Genomic DNA, 19,252 nt, shown 5'->3' with positions numbered 1-19,252 from the left:
ATCCAGGTTGTCATAATTTTCAATCGATCACGTCTGGCTGTCAATTCCTGTTAATTTTGGCAATGGCAGAACTTCACTTATAGTCATTTTTTGATCTTCAGAGTTCTCCATTTGTAGAGAGACTTGTGAAATATCCTCCTCTGTAGTAGATAGTTGATTTATAGAGTAGTTATTTAAGGTCTCAATCTGGGATTTTGGATCCAGAATTTTTCCAAAGTTCAATTGATCAGTGAGTTCTTCCATCTCAAATTGTGTACACTGTTGCATATAAGCTTCTTCTTGGCCTGTAGATTGGTCTTTTAAAATTTGGGGCTCAGCTTGTGATTCTAGAAGATGGTCTTTAGTTTTTCTCCATGACTTCATCTCCTCTGTCATTTCCAATATTTTTTCCAATATCAGCTCATAATCCAGTCCAGAATTCAATTGATCAGTAACTTCTTCTTCCATCTCAGATTGTGTATACTGTTGTATATAGGCTTCTTCTTGGCCTATAGGTTGATCTTTTAAAGTTTGAGGCTCAGCTTGTGGTTCTGCAAAATAATCTTTAGTTTTTCTCCATAACTTCATCTCCTCTGTCATTTCCAATATTTTTTCCAATATCAGCTCATAGTCAAGCTGTGGGTAAAAGTCTTCTATTTCCATAGTAAGAGAATCTTTTAAAGTTTTTGTGGAAACTATACTTATTAAGAGTCCATATACATCCGCCTCCACAATTTTAAAATCACAAATACAAACCACAGCTGTTTCCAAGCCTTTATCTTTTCTTCTTATTAATTCCTGAAGTAGTGTTCTCCAAACACTATTTTCGCCACAAGATGTCCTCAGTAAGCTATAAAAAACTTTTTTTTGCATGTTAAAAGCCTTTATCTCATTAAGAAAGAGACCGGAGGAAGCAAATATCTTCAGTATAGTAAGTAAAATAATGCTCTAAATTAGAAATCTTTCCAGGGATGCCCAGTATCCAAAAGGTTCAAAATATAATGAGTACTATTTCTATAGCTGATTTAAAGAATTATTATTATTTTTCCCCCAAACAGACAGAAGCTGCTTTCTCAAAACAGGAAAGTCATCCAAAAAGCAAGCTCTTTGCAAGAAAAGTAATTCAGAGTGGAGAGAGGGAGGAAAGGTCTCACCCGGATTCATCATGGTGGTTCTTTATGCTTAGATGATTTTCTGACTTCAGCTGGCACAGCGAAGTGATCGGCCATTTTACTGACCGATCTTCTTCTCCATCAGCCCTACAGAGTTAGCCCAGACTGTAGGGGGAGCCGCCTCTCCACCGCAGGTGAGCAAAAGGCTCCTTGACAGTGGTCGCCCCTCCAGGGCGATTTAAGACCTGCATAAGAGTCTACGGGTAGAGAGAAAGGCAGCCATCGAAGAGCGAGAGCTCTTCATGTGGCTGAAGCTGTCTAATCCGGAAGCGGAAGTCTAGTTGCCTATCTTTGAGGAGTGTTGAAGAGGAATTCATATTTATATTGCTTTTGTAGCTGTCTGTATGGAACACAGAGATTAAGTCGATTTCTGGGGCAGCTGTCTTGGCATGGTGATTAAAGTTGCATAAGATCCTCTAACTTTTTCAATAAATTTTCCTGTTCACAGAATGACAAGTTTCCAAAGGTGCCTGTTAATTCTGCCTCCAGTGGTTCAGTTGTAAGGAAGGCAAGTGTGATGATAGGAGATTCTATTCTCAAAGGAACAGAACCAGCCATCTGCAGACAGGACATACAATCTAGGTAGGTATGTTGTCTCCCTGGAGCAAAAATCAAAGATGTGGCTAAGAATCTAATCAAAAATAACTGAGCCCACAGATTACTACCCTATCCTCCTCCTTCACATTGGGAAGAAAGATACAACAAAGAACCTGAATACAATAGTGAGAGATTATAAGCAACTAGGCAATAAAGTTAAGGAGTTAGGAGCACAAGTAGTTTCTTCATCAGTATTCCCAATGAAAGGTTAACACCCATTGAGGGAAAAATAATTTTAGAAATAAACTACTGGCTAAAGGGTTGGTGTTGTCAAGAAAACTTTAGTTTCCCAGACCATGGACAGGGAAAAATGTACAAGGGAAAAAACTGGCCAAACTCATTAGAAGGGCTTTAAACTAAAATTGATGGGGAAGGATGACCGATCTTTAGAATCTCTAGAACACAAAATCAATCATAAATTTCCAAACAAATCAATCAATGAGGTAGGGAGCGATGAGAAAAAAAGAAAAACTCAAACAACAATTAGGAGACACAGGAAACATATGCACAGACAGGCATAAACGTCCTAAGTGCTTATATACAAATGCTCAAAGCTTAGAGAACAAACAAACTAGAATCAATAGAACATGAGGAGAATATGACATAGTTGCCATTACAGAAACCCAGGACTGGAATGTACGGATGGATGGATACAAACTATTCAAAAGAAACAGATCTAACAAAAGACGAAATGGAGTTGAACTATATATCTACAGAAATGCACATGATCAAAGATAAAAACCCCTCCAGGGTATATATGGGTCAGTATAAAAGGAAAAAAAAGTGACATTGCCATAGGAGTATATTAAAGGCCACCCAACGAATCAGAAGAAATACATGATTCTTTGCTAACCAGTTAACAAATGTATGTAGGAACTATACCATAATAGTAATGGTGAGACTTCAACTATCCAAATATCAACTGGGAGACAAACTCAGCAGTGAGAAATCAAACAGATTCCTAACCAACCTAGCCAACAAATTTGTCATCCAAAAGTTAGAGGAGGAAACTATAAATAAAGCTACACTGGACCTAATTCTTATTAATAGAGAAGAAGAGATAAAGGGAGTTGAAGTTGCCAGAAACTTGGGCAAGAGTGACATATTGGAATTCAATATAATGCAAACAGGAATAGCCAACATCCCAGAAGATAAGTTCAGGATCCAAAAAGATCTTGACAAACTTGAACAATGGGCCCTGTCCAACAAAATGAATTTTAAGTTTTACATTTAGGCAGGAAAAAAACGAAGGTTTAAGTACAGATTAGGTGAGACCTGGCTCAAAAACAGTAACTGTGAGAGGGATTTTGGAATCCTAGTGGATTATCACTTGACTATGTGCCAGCAGTGTGCAGCAGCAGCCATAAAAGGTAATACAATCCTGGGTTGTATAAACAGAGGCATAGAATCAAGAACACGTGAAGTATTAGTACCGCTTTATAAAACCTTGTAAGACCTCACCTGGAATATTGCAGCCAATTTTGGTCACCATACTACAAAAAAGATGTTGAGACTTTGGAAAAAGTTCAGAGAAGAGCAAATAAGATTATCAGATGCCTGGAGATTAAAACATATGAAAAAAAGGCTGCAGGACTTGAGTTTGGCTAGTCAAAAGAAATAGGGGTGACATGATAGCGGTATTCCAGTATTTCAGGGACTGCCACAAAGAAGAGGGCTCTAATTATTCTCCAAAGTGTTAGAGGGCAGGACAAGAAACAACTGTTGGAAACTGATCAAAGAGAAGCAACCTGGAATTAAGAAGAAACTTCCTAACAGTGAGGCCAATTAACCAGTGGAACAACTTGCGCTCCATCACTGGAGGTTTTTTAAGAATAGATTGGACAGACACTTGTCTGAGATGATATAGGTCAGAGTGTTAAACTCAATTTCATTGAGGGCCGCATCAGCATTGCGGTTGCCCTCAGGGGGCCGGATCGGTGTGGACAGGGTGGGTGTGGCCTACTGGGTGGGTGTGGATGGCATGGTGTGGCCTACTGGGTGGGCATGGCCAGCTCTATATCATTCATGTCAAGGGTGCCTGTGGGATCCTGGGCAAGAGTGGGACAGATCTGAGAGTCTCTGGCAGAAGGGGGTAGGACCAGGGCAAGTGCCAAGGCATGGTCCCCTGGAGGAGCCGCACTGTTCCTCTCAGGCCATGCGGGGGGGGGGTGCAGGCTGCCCAGAGCCCTGGACAGCAGAGGTCAAATGCCCAGCCTGGCCCTCTGATATAGGTTCTCCTACGACAAAATGAAATTCAATGGTGAAAAAAGTAAGGTTCTACATTTAGGCAAGCAAAACCAAATGTACAGGTATAGTATAGGGGGTACCTTGTTCAATAATAGTAATTGTGAGAGGGACATCAGAGTCCTAGTGGACAATCACTTAAATATGAGCTAGCAGTGTGCTGCAGCTGCCAAAAAGGCCAATACAATGCTGGGCTGCGTTAACAGAGGGATAGAACCAAGATCAAGTGAAGTATTAATACCACTTTACAATGCTTTGGTAAGGCCACACTTGGAATACTGCATCCAATTTTGGTCACTACGATATAAAAAAGATGTTGAGACTCTAGAGAAGAGCAACAAAGATGATTAGGGGACTGGAGGCTAAAGCATATAAGGAAAGGCTGCTGGAATTGGGTATGTCTAGTTTAATGAAGAGAAGGATGAGGGGGGACATGATAGCAGTGTTCCAATATCTCAGGGGCTGCCACAAAGAAGAGGGAATCAAGCTATTTTCCAAGATGCCTGAAGGCAGGACAAGAAGCAATGGATGGAAACTAATCAAGAAGAGAAGCAACCTAGAGCTAAAGAGAAACTTTCTGACAGAACAATTAACCAGTGGAACAACCTGCCTCCAACACTGGAAATTTGTAAGAAGAGACTGGACAGCCATTTGTCAGAAATGGTATAGGGTTTCCTGCCTGAGCAGGGAGTTGGACTAGATGACCTCCAAGGTCCCTTCCAACTTTATTATTATTATTATTATCGATCATCGCACAGTCAGCCAGATGTTCAGACTGGATTTGGCATTTTGTCTACCTATCGAGTCCTTACCCAGGACCTGGGATAGGCAGATGTGGATGTTTGATGGTATTAGAGATATCGTCGCAGGATGGAAGCAGTTCCTAATAAGGCCGCCTTTTGCAATTGACTGATAGTGAATTTCTCAATGCCAATTGTGTTCAAGTGGTGCTCCAGTTGTTTTGGGATTGCACCCAAGGAGCCTATGACTATTGGTACTACCCTTGCTTGATTTTGCCACAGTCTTTCTATTTCTATTTGTAGGTCTTTGTATTTTGTTATCTTCTCCAGTTCTTTCTCTTCTATTCTGCTATCTCCAGGCACTGCCACGTCCACTATCCAGACTTTTTTGTCTTTCTTATCGACAATTGTTAAGTCTGGGGTGTTATGTTGCAGGTGCTTGTCTGTTTGAATTCTGAAGTCCCAGAGCAGTTTAATTTTATCATTTTCTATCACTTTCTCTATTTTATCATCCCACCAGTTTTTGCTTACAGGCAAATGATATTTTTTGCAGATTTTCCAATGCACCATTGTTGCTACTTTGTCATGCTGCTGCTTGTAGTCAGTCTGTGCAATCTTCTTGCAACAGTTTACCAGGTGGTCCACTGTTTCTTCAGCTTCTTTGCATAGGCGGCACTTACTGTCTGTTGCTGTCTTCTCAATTTTGACTTTATATGCATTTGTCCTTAAGGCTTGGTCTTGTGCAGCCAGAATTAGTCCCTCGGTCTCTTTCTTCATTTCAACTTCTGTTTTATTTGCATCCACCTCTTTTAACCAAGCCGCATCCTTGTTGTATTTCTTTGGGTTATCCCATATCTGCTTCCAGAACTGCACTGTTTCTTCCTTGTCAGGTACTGACTGATTCCTTGTAGTTTCTCCATTGATGGATTGGTAGAAACGTTTCTGATTGGATTGAAATTGGAGGTTCTGCCTATAGTTTGCAATTTGAGCTTCATATCTACTAATTTTCCTGGCTATAGCTGTTATTTGTTGCTTTATTATTTCCAGTGCTTCCTTGATCTTCCTTGTTTCTAAGTGGTATTTCTTGATTAGGTATTCTTTGGTCTTCTTGTTCTTCAGCTTCTTTTCTTTCATCTGTTCTAGCTTGCTTGCATGTGATCTTAACTTGCTGATCTTATTTTCTAGTCTAACCTTCCATTTTTCTGGTGCACTGTTTGTTTGTTTTTCTTCTTTGTTGATTTTGCATCCCAGGTATTCTGTTATAACTGCAGCTGTGCTGTACATTAGTTGGTTTGTTTCTTGCAGTGAATTGGTGCTTATACTTGCTATTGCAGTATTTGCATCTTTTAATGCTTGTGCTAGCTGTTTCTTTGGAACAAGCTTCAATGCAGGCAGCCTTATTCTGTTGTTTTTGTGCTGTTCTAGATGCTCAGTTATTCTTTGTTTCAATTCTTTTATTTCTTTAGTTAGAGGGTTTTGTTCTTTCTGAGGAAGAGGTGCCTGGTTTCCAAATGAGAACAGTTGTATATCTCTACTGGATTCTTTCACTGCCAACTCCCCCTGGTTTGCCTCTACATTCTGAATTACTTCTGGTAAGGCTTTGATTTCTTTGCCCTGGGTAAACCTTTGCAGTTCGTCCAATTCTGTTTCTGTGAATACTTTATTTCGTGTTATAAATCGGCGTTGATCTGCTAGTCTCTGTTCTGTTATTTCTGATTCTGGATGTTGTTCTTTCCAGAACTGGTGCATTCGTTTTAGATATCCTCTTCTTGTTGGACTTGATCTGTAGTAACAGATCATTATTTCTTTGTTTTCCATCACTGTGTATCTGCGACGGGTAAACACCTTTTCTTCCAGTAGTTCTGCAGCTGCTGGCCCTGGTTGCTCAGCCAACAGTCCTGAGTCCTGTAACCCATTTTTCACCAGATATCCAGGAACTCCAATATCTAGCGCAGACCTTGTTAACCCGGGCAACATCTGAGCCGGTATGGCATTCTGAAATTTACGTCTCACCATATTTTTTAGGGGAGAGACACTCTTTGTCTGACTCCTCTGATGAGACCTGTCCAGTGTGGTTGAACCTCTGGCATAGCTCTCATCTTCCTCAGAGTACACAAGCCCCACAACCACGTCAAGGTAGTGCCTCACTGGGGGTTTATTATTATTATCGATCATCGCACAGTCAGCCAGATGTTCAGACTGGATTTGGCATTTTGTCTACCTATCGAGTCCTTACCCAGGACCTGGGATAGGCAGATGTGGATGTTTGATGGTATTACAGATATCGTCGCAGGATGGAAGCAGTTCCTAATAAGGCCGCCTTTTGCAATTGACTAATAGCGAATTTGTCAATGCCAATGGTGTTCAAGTGGTGCTCCAGTTGTTTTGGGATTGCACCCAAGGAGCCTATGACTATTGGTACTACCCTTGCTTGCTTTTGCCACAGTCTTTCTATTTCTATTTGTAGGTCTTTGTATTTTGTTATCTTCTCCAGTTCTTTCTCTTCTATTCTGCTGTCTCCAGGCACTGCCACGTCCACTATCCAGACTTTTTTGTCTTTCTTATCGACAATTGTTAAGTCTGGGGTGTTATGTTGCAGGTGCTTGTCTGTTTGAATTCTGAAGTCCCAGAGCAGTTTAATTTTATCATTTTCTATGACTTTCTCTATTTTATGATCCCACCAGTTTTTGCTTACAGGCAAATGATATTTTTTGCAGATCTTCCAATGCACCATTGTTGCTACTTTGTCATGCCGCTGCTTGTAATCAGTCTGTGCAATCTTCTTGCAACAGCTTACCAAGTGGTCCACTGTTTCTTCAGCTTCTTTGCATAGGCGGCACTTACTGTCTGTTGCTGTCTTCTCAATTTTGACTTTGTATGCATTTGTCCTTAAGGCTTGGTCTTGTGCAGCCAGAATTAGTCCCTCGGTCTCTTTCTTCAATTTTCCTGCTCTTAGCCATTGCCAGGTTTTATTATTATCTGCTTTCCCAGCTATTTTTTTCATGTATTGGCCATGTAGTGCTTTGTCTTCCCATGCCTCTATTCTGTTCTTCATTTGGTCTTTCTTGTAGGCCAGTTTGGTCTCTCCAGTAGTTAGTAAGCCTTCCTGATATACTAATTTCAGTGCATCTTCATCATTGTTCTTCAGATATTCTTCCAAAGCCATTTTTTCTTCTTCAACCATCTGATGTACTTGTAGCATTCCACGCCCACCTATTTGCCTTGGTAGATAAAGTCTATCAATGTCACTGCGTGGATGAAGGGCATGATTCATTGTCATTATTTTTCTGGTCTGCCTATCCATTGCTTTTAGTTCTGCTTGAGTCCAGTCCACTATTCCAGCTGTGTACCTAATGACTGGGATTGCCCAGGTGTTGATTGCCTTTATGGTATTTCCTCCATTGAGTTTGGATTTTAAGATCTTCTTCACTCTCTTGATGTATTCACCTCTAATCTTTTTCTTGACTTCAGTGTGCTTGATGTTGTCAGCTTGAAGGATACCCAAGTATTTGTAGTACTCTTCCTCATCCAGACTCTTAATGTTATTTTCGTGGGGCATCTTGATTCCTTCAGTTTTCACTATTTTTCCTTGTTTGATAGTAAGTGTGGCACATTTGTCCAAGCCAAACTCCATTACAATATCTTGGCTATATATACGGACAGTGTTGAGCAGCGATTCTATTTCAGATGATGTTTTTCCATACAGCTTCAGATCATCCATATAAAGGAGGTGGGATAGTCTGGCAGATGTTTTTGATGTTTGATAGCCATGTCCTGAGTTATTCAGTATTGTTGACAGAGGAAACAGTGCAATAACAAATAGTAATGGTGATAATGAATCTCCTTGAAATATTCCTCTCTTGATATTAACCTCTCCCAGCCTCTCACCATTGATCTGCAACTGTGTCTTCCATTGTGCCATCGATCTTTGCACAAATTTTCTGATGTTTCTACTGACTCCTGTTATTTCTAGGCACTTTATTATCCAATCATGTGGCAGAGAGTCAAATGCCTTTTTGTAGTCAATCCATGCCACATTCAGGTTGGTCTTCCTTCTCTTGCAGTTTTCCAAGATCATTTTGTCTATTAGGAGTTGATCTTTTGTTCCTCTGCTATTGGGGCGGTTTCCTTTCTGCTCAGGTGGAAAGAGATTGTTTTCAACTAGATGCTGTTGCACTGCATCAGCTACTACACCAGTTAGTAATTTGAAAGTTGTTGGTAAGCAGGTAATTGGCCTGTAGTTACCTGGTGTTGCCCCTTTTGCTGGATTTTTCATTATTAGGTAGGTTTTCCCAGTTGTTAGCCACTTTTCAATTTCTCCTCCTTGTAGTATATTGTTGAACTGTTTGGCAATGAGTGGGTGTATAACAGTTAGATGTTTCAACCAAAACCCATGCAGTTCATCTTCACCTGGTGCTGACCAATTTTTGATTTTCTTTGCTCTTTTTTCTACCATTTTTGTTGTTATTACTAGTTCTTTCATTTCAACTTCTGTTTTATTTGCATCCACCTCTTTTAACCAAGCCGCATCCTTGTTGTATTTCTTTGGGTTATCCCATATCTGCTTCCAGAACTGCACTGTTTCTTCCTTGTCAGGTACTGACTGATTCCTTGCAGTTTCTCCATTGATGGATTGGTAGAAACGTTTCTGATTGGATTGAAATTGGAGGTTCTGCCTATAGTTTGCAATTCGAGCTTCATATCTACTGATTTTCCTGGCTATAGCTGTTATTTGTTGCTTTATTATTTCCAGTGCTTCCTTGATCTTCCTTGTTTCTAAGTGGTATTTCTTGATTAGGTATTCTTTGGTCTTTGATTTCTTTGCCCTGGGTAAACCTTTGCAGTTCGTCCAATTCTGTTTCTGTGAATATTTTATTTCGTGTTATAAATCGGCGTTGATCTGCTAGTCTCTGTTCTGTTATTTCTGATTCTGGATGTTGTTCTTTCCAGAACTGGTGCATTCGTTTTAGATATCCTCTTCTTGTTGGACTTGATCTGTAGTAACAGATCATTATTTCTTTGTTTTCCATCACTGTGTATCTGCGACGGGTAAACACCTTTTCTTCCAGTAGTTCTGCAGCTGCTGGCCCTGGTTGCTCAGCCAACAGTCCTGAGTCCTGTAACCCATTTTTCACCAGATATCCAGGAACTCCAATATCTAGTGCGGACCTTGTTAACCCGGGCGACGTCCGAGCCGGTATGGCATTCTGAAATTTACGTCTCACCATATTTTTTATGGGAGAGACACTCTTTGTCTGACTCCTCTGATGAGACCTGTCCAGTATGGTTGAACCTCTAGCATAGCTCTCCTATTCCTCAGAGTACACAAGCCCCACAACCACGTCAAGGTAGTGCCTCACTGGGGGAATTATTGGGTTATCTGGCCTGTTAGGCTGAGTCATCAGCTGCAGTAGGCCAAGGTATGCGGAAGTCAAAAGTGAAAAAACAAGTTTGTGCCTTGCGGTGCAAGGGAATGTTGTTTTGGTGTTTGTTGGTGCCGTGTGCAACAGCTGTATAGTAGCGTGTGCAAAACAAAGTTAGCACGTGTAATATGCTAATATGCTGTGTCATAACAAATGTGGTTGGTGTAAGGTGGTCACCAGGTGCCTATAAACCCGCCTTCTGATAATACAATAAAAGGGATGCTTCGTCTTTGTTTGAGGCTCCCATCCCGAGGAAACCACGTGTACGTGTCTGTTCTTCAACACCCATGGGAGACCGCTGGGCGCGAGAAAACCCACAAATAATAATAATAATAATTATTATTATTATTATTATTATTATTATTTTATACCTCCAAGGTCTATTCTGTTCTATTCTATTCTATTCTATTCTATTCTATTCTATTCTATTCTCTGTCTGAAATTGTTTATCTGAATAAGCTTCTCCCAAGGACAGGATTGGTTTATTATCTTTGTAACTAGTGACAGCAGCATTCCCTCCTTGAGTCTCGTTTTGGTAGCATCCTGATGTACTGATTCTAAAAGTGGGGAGATCTGTGTCTCACAAAATAAATGCTATGAAAATATTATAAAATATACAACTTAAAAAGCATACTTGGAATTATAGACTGCCTGAATGTCAGTAGGGTTTGCTTACAGTCCATCTTACTAAAAGCCACTCTGAAGTAATTGTCTTAGAGCAGGGGTGTCAAACTCAATTTCATTGAGGGCCGCATCAGCATTGCGGTTGCCCTCGGGACTGTGTGGGTGTGGCCTACTGAGTGGGCATGGATGGTGTGGGTGTGGCCTACTGGGTGGGCATGGCCAGCTGTACATCGTTTGTATCAAGGGTACCTGTGGGGTCCTGGGCAGGAATGGGACAGATCTGAGGGTCTCTGGCAGAAGGGGGTAGGACCAGGGCAAGTGCCAAGGCATGGTCCTCTGGAGGAACCTCAATGTTCCTCTCAGGCCATGCGGGGGGGTTTGGTGGTGCAGGCTGCCCGGAGCCCTGGGCAGCAGAGGTCAAATGCCCAGCCTGGCCCCATGAGCATCCGCGGCACCAAGCCCAGCCCCACTTCCTCAAGGCTGCTGCTCAAGCTTCTCCTGGTTCCTCGCTGTTTCCAGACAGCCTTGAGGAGCTAAGACTGAATGTGTTTCAGCATAGATGGCCACCACAAAATTGTACATTGGCTCCCGGCTGGCCTGGGCCAGGGCCAAGGCAGAGGGGGCTGTTCCCTTACTGTTTCCACGATGGCTTCGCGAGCCACATGAAACCACTTTGTGAGCAGCATCCGGCCCCCAGGCCTTGTGTTTGACATATCTGTCTTAGAGAATAACACACTGCTTTCTTTGAACCCCACTGTCTGCTATTGATTCTATTATTAAGGGTGATTTGTAGGTAAATCTGATTAATTTGCAACAAGCTATTGTTTTCACTTTGATTTTCAAGTCTTCTGCATCTCAAATGCAGAAGAACAGGGCTTTTGGAGATTGTTCCCCTTTCTCAGTTAAATCAGCTATAGTCTTTATTTTGGATTACAGAGCTTTGATTGTTTTTGGATCAAAAACTTTGTTCTTCTTGCTTTCTTCTTCAGCAATCTGAGTTAATCTATTATAAAAAGACTGGTTAAAAATGTCAATGGATTTTTCCAATGAATTCACTTTCACTTTTATTTCTGTTAACTAATTAAAAATTTATAAAATAGTCCGCACCATCAATAGACACAAGATCTGCAGTTTAAGTTTTTTAGAAATTCCTTCTTGGCAGCTTTTTGTAGTCATTGCTTTAGCTGAGCATGGTACAGCTGCTTCAGAAAAGGAAAGTGTCTAAGGGGAATTTTGTTGCCTGTTATAGTAAGTGGGGTGTCCCACTATACTTTAATCTTGTGAGTTCTAATTCAATACATTACATTTATCTGGACTGTACCTGGATCTTGGTTTATTAATAATGCTAATGATGTACTGTCATAATTACATTATCTTCTTCAGCTGCCTTTTTCAATTCCATTTTTTGCTGCTTAGAATTAGATGGTGATGTTTGCCTACTAAAGGTCATTCATAGTCATTTCTTCATCCTTCTCATGCTATAATCTTCTTTTGATAGTAAAGTGAAAACAGTTCTCATCCAGATTGTTTGGAAATTAATTATATACAGTTGTGCACAAAAAACAGTATTAATGTAACATTATTTTGGCAATATAGAGGTTAAAATAGACTTTTGCCAGAGAATTCTAATAACTAGATGCTTTCACTTCACCATCTTTGGTATCATTCTCATGACACATGATTCCTTATGAAAATATATGTTGGTCATTGTAAGCGTGGTTCTTGATTTTGAAGATTTACTTTTTCTTTCTGTCTCGTCACTCTCATTTTTTGAAGTGACGTTCTTACATTAGTCTTCTGTTAACTGTAGTATGTAAACTTAAGAGCCTCAAGAAGTGAGAGATTTATAAACCACAGATTGCTGTGAAAAACTCCCAGAGCTACTGTGAAAAATCACTAGTAGGTATTAGATTATTAAAGAACCTAAACAGTTCTTTATTGTTACATCATATTTAAAGATTTTGATCATATATTTTTTTCTATTGATTTTTAATTTGTTGAAGCTAACTTCAAAAATCCCAGAATTATCTTGGTGACATTGTAACATGCTTCCTTTATAACCTATTCAAGCTAAAGATGGGAAATGGAAGCTTCAGCTGGTGCAGAATGCAGCCATGCAAGCCCTACTGGGTACCAAAGAAGGGCACTTATAAGACCTTTGGTAGATGAACTGCACTTGGTGCCAGTTTGCTTCTAGGTCCAAATCAAGGTGTTGGTTATTAATTATAAAGCCCTACATGACATAAGGTCAGGCTACCTATGGAACTGGCTTCATCTTGTCCCATTATCCCATTCCACTCAATCAGGCAAGGAAGGTATGGGGCCTAGGAAGAGGGCTTTCTCTGCCCCAACCCAGCTTTGTGGAATATCTTGCCCTCAAAGATGAGGAAATCTGCCAATCTTTTGGCCTTCTGCAAAGGGGTCAAATCTTGGCTGTATAACCTTTGCATGAGGGACATAGAGACTCATACAATCATGAAGTTGGCTGGCCTCATAAGAATCCACACACACACCACCTGTGCTAATAACTGCTAATCCCCCACCTTGGAATTCTTTACCTTTTGAAATTTTTATAATGTTGTTTTCATAATTTTAAAACTTTTAATCCTAAATTATTCTGATGTTAATGTTTAGTTATATTGATAATATTGCACACCATCCAAAGCTCTTTCCCAAAGGAAATGGGCAGTTAAGAAATATGAAACATGAATGAATGAATGAATGATATATCTTATTTATTTAAAATCTCAAAATATGGGGGACTCAGACAAATAATTGTCACTAATATATACTCTTATTTAAAATATTAATACACTTAAGCATTCTATTTACTTAAAGAAAGCCAATTTGTTAAAACGTCAGGCTAGAAACTGGGAGACCATGTGTTCTAGTCCCACCTTGAGGACAAAGCCACATGGTTGATCTGGAACCAGTTGCTCTCTCTCATCTCTAGGAAGGAGGCAATGGCAAACTGATGCTGAAAAATCTCATACAGGCATTCTCTGAGAATTAGACATGATTGAACAGAAGAAAAAACTTACGAATAACACGCACATGCACCAGTTTGGAAACTGCTCTCCTTCCCTCTGGGCCACAAGCCCAGAAAGGTTGGAGACCTCTGCCATAGAGCATTTGCAGCACTGGGCATTTAGAGCCAGCCTCTAGAAATTAGAGGAAGTCCTCTCATTTCTGAGGGTCAGATGCAAACACCCTGTGGCAAAATCTTGCTCAGATTTTGGGATGGACATTTTCAGTCAGCTTCCTTGAGAGTGAAAATACCTCTTGACAGACAAACTCCACCGAGGGTTTGTGTGACATTAATCCATTTGGTGGCACTTTTGCTATCAAAGAGGGTAGGGGAAAACATTCTTTCATGTGGGACTTTCTTCACACAGCTTCCTTGACACAAATGTACTACTTGACAGACTCTCCAGGTAATAAATCCCTTCATTCAGTGTAGGTTGTCAACTACATGCCTTGCTAAAGTTTAGTATACCATGTCGACAGCATTTTGCTGGTCTACTAATTTAGTCACATTATCAAAGAATGAAATAAGATTGGGTTGGCATGATCTATTTTTAATAAACCCATGCTGGCTTTTAGTTATAATTATTTGTTTCAAGATATTCGCAGATCTCTTTTTTGATTATCTTTTCCAGGATCTTTCCAGGTATTGATGTTATATTGATTGGTCTATAGCACAGGTCGGCAACCTGCGGCTCCGGAGCCGCATGCGGCTCTTTGAGCCTTCCCCTGTGGCTCCCAGCCTCCTCTGCCTTTGCAGAGAGAGACAGAGACAGAGAGAGGCAATTGCACTTCCCTGCTTCTCTCTCTCTCTCTGGGTGTGTGTGTGTCTGGGTGTGTGTGTGTGTGTGTTGTGTGTGTGTGTGTGTGTGTGTGTGTGTGTGTGTATGTGTAAAAGAGAGTGCACTCACAGTGTTCTCCGAGGAGCTGAAAAGCTTTCTGGGCGGAGCTCCTCCCTTTGCTGCGTCTCTGAAGGAAGCAGGAAGCAGGAAGGGCAGGAGAGAGCTAGCTAGCCCAGCTAGGCTGACTCAGGAATTCTGGGAGTTGAAGTCCATGAGTCATAAAAGAGACGAGGTTGCCTACCCCGGAGGTTGTTGGACAACAGCTTGAAGCTTGCCAGGTGAGCAGCAGATAGGAGGGGGGGGAGAAAGAGAGAGAGAGAAAGAGAGAGAGAGGGAGAGAGAGTGGGGAAGAGGAGTGGCAGACCAAGGGCAGATAGAGAGGGAGGGAGAGAGAGACCCTTTTGACATCTAAAATGAAGATAACACTGCATATATCCTTTTTTTACCTTTGTGTGTATGTAATTTTATTCTCTTAAAGCATTCTCTTGGTGATCATTGTTTTAATAGTATGGGTATTCCCAAGAGTCATATTTTTACTTTTATTTTTAATGTGTATATGTGTGTGTGTGTGTGTGTGTGTGTATGTGTAAAAGAGAGTGCACTCACAGTGTTCTCCGAGGAGCTGAATACACACACACACACATATACACATACACACACACACACACACACACACACACACCTATAATAAAGGTAAAAAAGGATATATGCAGTGTTATCTTCATTTTAGATATCAAAAGGGTTTTGCGGCTCCCAGTGTTTTGTTTTTGGTGGGAAACGAGTCCAAGTGGCTCTTTGAGTTTTTTGGGTTGCCTACCCCTGGTCTATAGTTTACTGAGTCTATTTCTTTTCCCTTTCTTGAAGATGGGAACTACATCAGCCCTTTTCCAATCCTCTGGTAGTTCCCTGGTGCTCCAGGATTTTTTAAAGATATGATACAATGGTTCTGAGATAACATCTGTCAGATTCTTCAGAATTCTGGCATGTAATCCATCAGGTCCCAGTGATTTATATTCATCAAGATCAGATAGATGTTCTCTTATCATTTTCTTGCTTATTTTAATTTTTATTTCTAGTCTTTTACAGTTATGTTTTTGGTAGGTTGGGCTATAATTTCTTTTTGTGTGAAGATTGATGCAAAGAATGAGTTAAGCAGCTCTGCTTTCTCTCTACTGCCTGTTACTTCCTTGCAAATCTTCTCTCTTTAGTGGACTGATGTTTTCTTGACTTTTTTCTTGTTATTTATATGTTGAAAGAAACTTTCTTATTATCTTTGACATCTGTTGCAAGTCTTTGTTCATTCTGAGCCTTTGCTTTCCTGACTTAATCTTTCCTGACTTCATCTTTGCATATTTTGGCTGTCTGCTGATATTCTGCCTTAGTAATGTGTCCCTGTTTCCATTTTTTGTGCTTGTCCTTTTTGTCTTTCAGTTTGTCAGAAAAATCTTTGTGCAACCATCCTGTTTTCTTCTTGGATTTCTTGTTTTTCTTTTTCAGTGGTATTGTGCTGGATTGGGCTTTCATGATCATATTTTTCAGAGTTTCCCACGCTTCTTGATTGTTTTCCCCATAGAATTTTTAAGGCTCTTTCTGAGTTCATTAAAATCAGCTCTTTTAAAGTTTAAGACACTGGTTGGATTATATTCTATTGCTTGTGTTTTTGTTATATTGAATTCCAATATGACATGGCCACCCTCGCTCAAGGTTCCAGCAACTTCAACTCTCTCTATCACTTCTCTATTAGTAAAAATTAGGCGCATTATAGCTTCTCTTGTAGTTCCCTCCTTTACCTTTTGAATGAGAAAGTTGTCAATTAAGTTGGTTAGGAACCTGTTTGATTTCCATTTTGCTTCAGAGTTTGTCTCCCAGCTGATATCAGAGTAGTTAAAATCTTCCATTACTACTGTGGTATGTTTCCTACATACATTTGTTAACTGATTAGCAGATTTCATTTATTTATTTGCTTAGTTGTAGTATATGTCTTGATAGAGAATTTTAATTTCTCTATTGGTGAAAAAATAAATCAGAAGCTCTCACAGTTGACTGCATTTAGCTGATTCAAATTAACTTCTTTATATCAAAATATTTACATTACCATACATTCTTCTTTACATCAACATAGCTTAATGAAGACTTCTTACAGAGACAGAGTAGAGACAAAACCTTGAGACTGGAAATCCAGCTCCTAACTCAATACTCTTTTTTGCACAGACTCAGTAGCACTTTCTTCACATTGGCTGACTGAGTTACCACATGACTCTTCCTGTTCATGAATATTCCAACACTCCTCCCTTCATGACAGGAAGAGACATCAGACCTATTGACTTAATACATTTTCCATAGTGAATTCCACCCAATGGTTTAGTCATCATGTCTGCCAAATTATCCTCAGAAGAACAATGATGTAAACTAATCAATTTTCCTTTTTCAGCTTCCCTGACATTACAATACTTAATGTCTACATGTTTACTTCTGTTCTTCACCCTGTCACCAGTTGCCATTTTTATACAGGCAGCATTGTCTTCAAATACCTTTACAGATTCTTTTACATTAATATTTAAATCTTGCAACAACTGTACATACCATGTTACTTCAGAACACAATTCAGATAAAGCAATAAACTCTGCTTCCGCTGTTGAAATAGCAACAGTTGTTTGTTTTCTGGACGTCCATCCAATCAGAGTCCCTCCAAACAATATTATAATCCCAGAATTTGATTTCCTTGTGTTTATGTCATTTGCATAGTCACTATCGACATAACACTTTAATTTCAATTCCTCAGTAATCTGTATTTGAAGACCCCAATTTATAGTTCCCTTTAAATATCTGAGAACCCTTTTTATACCCATCCAGTAAAATGACTCAAAATGCTTACTGCGTAAGCTATGTCTGGTCTGGACCACTGTGATAGATATAACAAACTCCCTATTGCTGAGTCATATATCTCTTGATCACAGGTTTCCCCTTTGTCCGCACTTAAACTATTATAAAAGTCCGCACTCATGGGTGTGGGAGCAGTATTGCAATCCTTCATATTATATTTCACCAATAACTGCTCAATTTTTCTCCTTTGACTGAGAATATAACCACCTTTTTCATTTTTCTGTATCTCTAGACCAAGATAATTTTTTATTTCTCTCAAATTCTTTAATTCAAATTTCTTTCCTAATTTATCAGCAAATTCTTTGACTTGTGATGCATCCTTTGCAATGAAGCAAAGATCATCCACAAATGATAACAGTAGACAATTCCCTCCTTGTAACTGTCCAGTATATATACAGTTATCAGCTTTGCAACTTTTAAATCCAAGATCCTTTAAAGCAGTATCTAAACAGATATTCCAGTTTCTGGCTGACTGCTTCAGCCCATAAATAGCCTTGTTTAATTTATATACGATGTTAGGTTTTGCAGTTTCATATCCTGGTGCTTGGATCATATAAATTTCTTCCTCTAACTCAGCATTGAGGAATGCAGTTGTGATATCAAAGTGCCAGATTTTATGCTTATATGCCACTGCCAACGCCAGTGCTAATCTTATACTCTCACTTTTCACAATTGGCGCAAATACTTCATCATAGTGCACATTCTTTAATTGTGAAAAACCTTGTGCCACTAACCTGGCCTTATACTGTATATCATTATTTGGCAATACCTTTTTCTTATATACCCACTTACAACCCACAGCTTTGATTCCCTGTGGCAAAGTCACTGATTTAAATACTTCATGGTCTCTCATGGATTTCATCTCTTTATCCATGGCCTCCTTCCATTTTTCTTGTTCAGCTTTTGGTAATGCCAACACCTCTTTATAACTTCTTGGTTCATACCATACATTGCAAACCTTTACCTTGCTGGCAGAATACCTGTCAGGCGGAATTCCTTTATTGCATTGCTCTGACCTATGTGGTATTAACTGCTCCTGTGTCTCAATTTTTTCTGGTTTCATGTCTTGTTCAGCTTCTCCTCCCTGAACATTGACATCTTCAATCATTTTTTATCATTAGATGCGTTATTGTCACTAAACGGATCACCGTCGTTAAGTGAGACATACCCAGAATTTGCATTAATTCTGTCCCAATTTTGTTCTGCAAAATTAGCAGACCTTGAAATTATAATTCTTTTACTTCCATCGCTAAAGCGATATCCTTTTGACCCTGGCTCATAGCCCACAAACCTGAGCTTTTGTAAGGACCCACCCCACTTTGCATCTTAAGAAGACAGAACTCTTGGAATAGCTCTTCCAACAGGAATCCTTTATTAAGAGAAAATGGTTGCAGGCATGCTAGACAGGACTTGGGGTTCAAGCTCTCCCATTCAAGGTTTTAAGGGGTTCCCCAGTAGTCCCACCCAATCAACCCCCCTTCCAGTGATAGTTTCAAGTATCACAATTCCATCCCCTTTCTTCTTCCGTCTGGATGGAGACTTCAGATAACTACATGAAAGGCAATTACTCTTCTTTGATATGTTAACGCTTAGAGGCCACAATAAACACACATTCAGTCCTTTGAAGTGTGCTGAAGGAAGTGAGGGCCATAAAGCCCCTTTGCTCTCCCCCTTTTCTCCCTCTTATGGCAGAATCCAGAGAAGGCAGAATTGGGAGTTTCTAT

General features: G+C 40.0%; 1 long non-coding RNA gene across 1 annotated transcript in view; it reads left to right on the top strand.

Moving 5' to 3' along the window:
• LOC120317583 overlaps nucleotides 1-19,252 on the top strand; it is a 59,311-nt gene that overhangs the window by 7,606 nt on the left and 32,453 nt on the right. Inside the window, exon 2 of the long non-coding RNA XR_005559273.1 lies at nucleotides 1,600-1,733. This is a non-coding gene — a long non-coding RNA (uncharacterized LOC120317583). The remainder of the gene's footprint in view (nucleotides 1-1,599; nucleotides 1,734-19,252) is intronic.

Source organism: Crotalus tigris, unplaced genomic scaffold (genome assembly GCF_016545835.1).
Source record: "Crotalus tigris isolate CLP2741 ecotype Arizona unplaced genomic scaffold, ASM1654583v1 scf7180000019707.1183690, whole genome shotgun sequence".
NCBI lineage: Eukaryota > Metazoa > Chordata > Lepidosauria > Squamata > Viperidae > Crotalus > Crotalus tigris.
The sequence above is the reverse complement of the archived record's forward strand: the minus strand, read 5'-3'. Positions and strand labels throughout refer to the sequence as shown.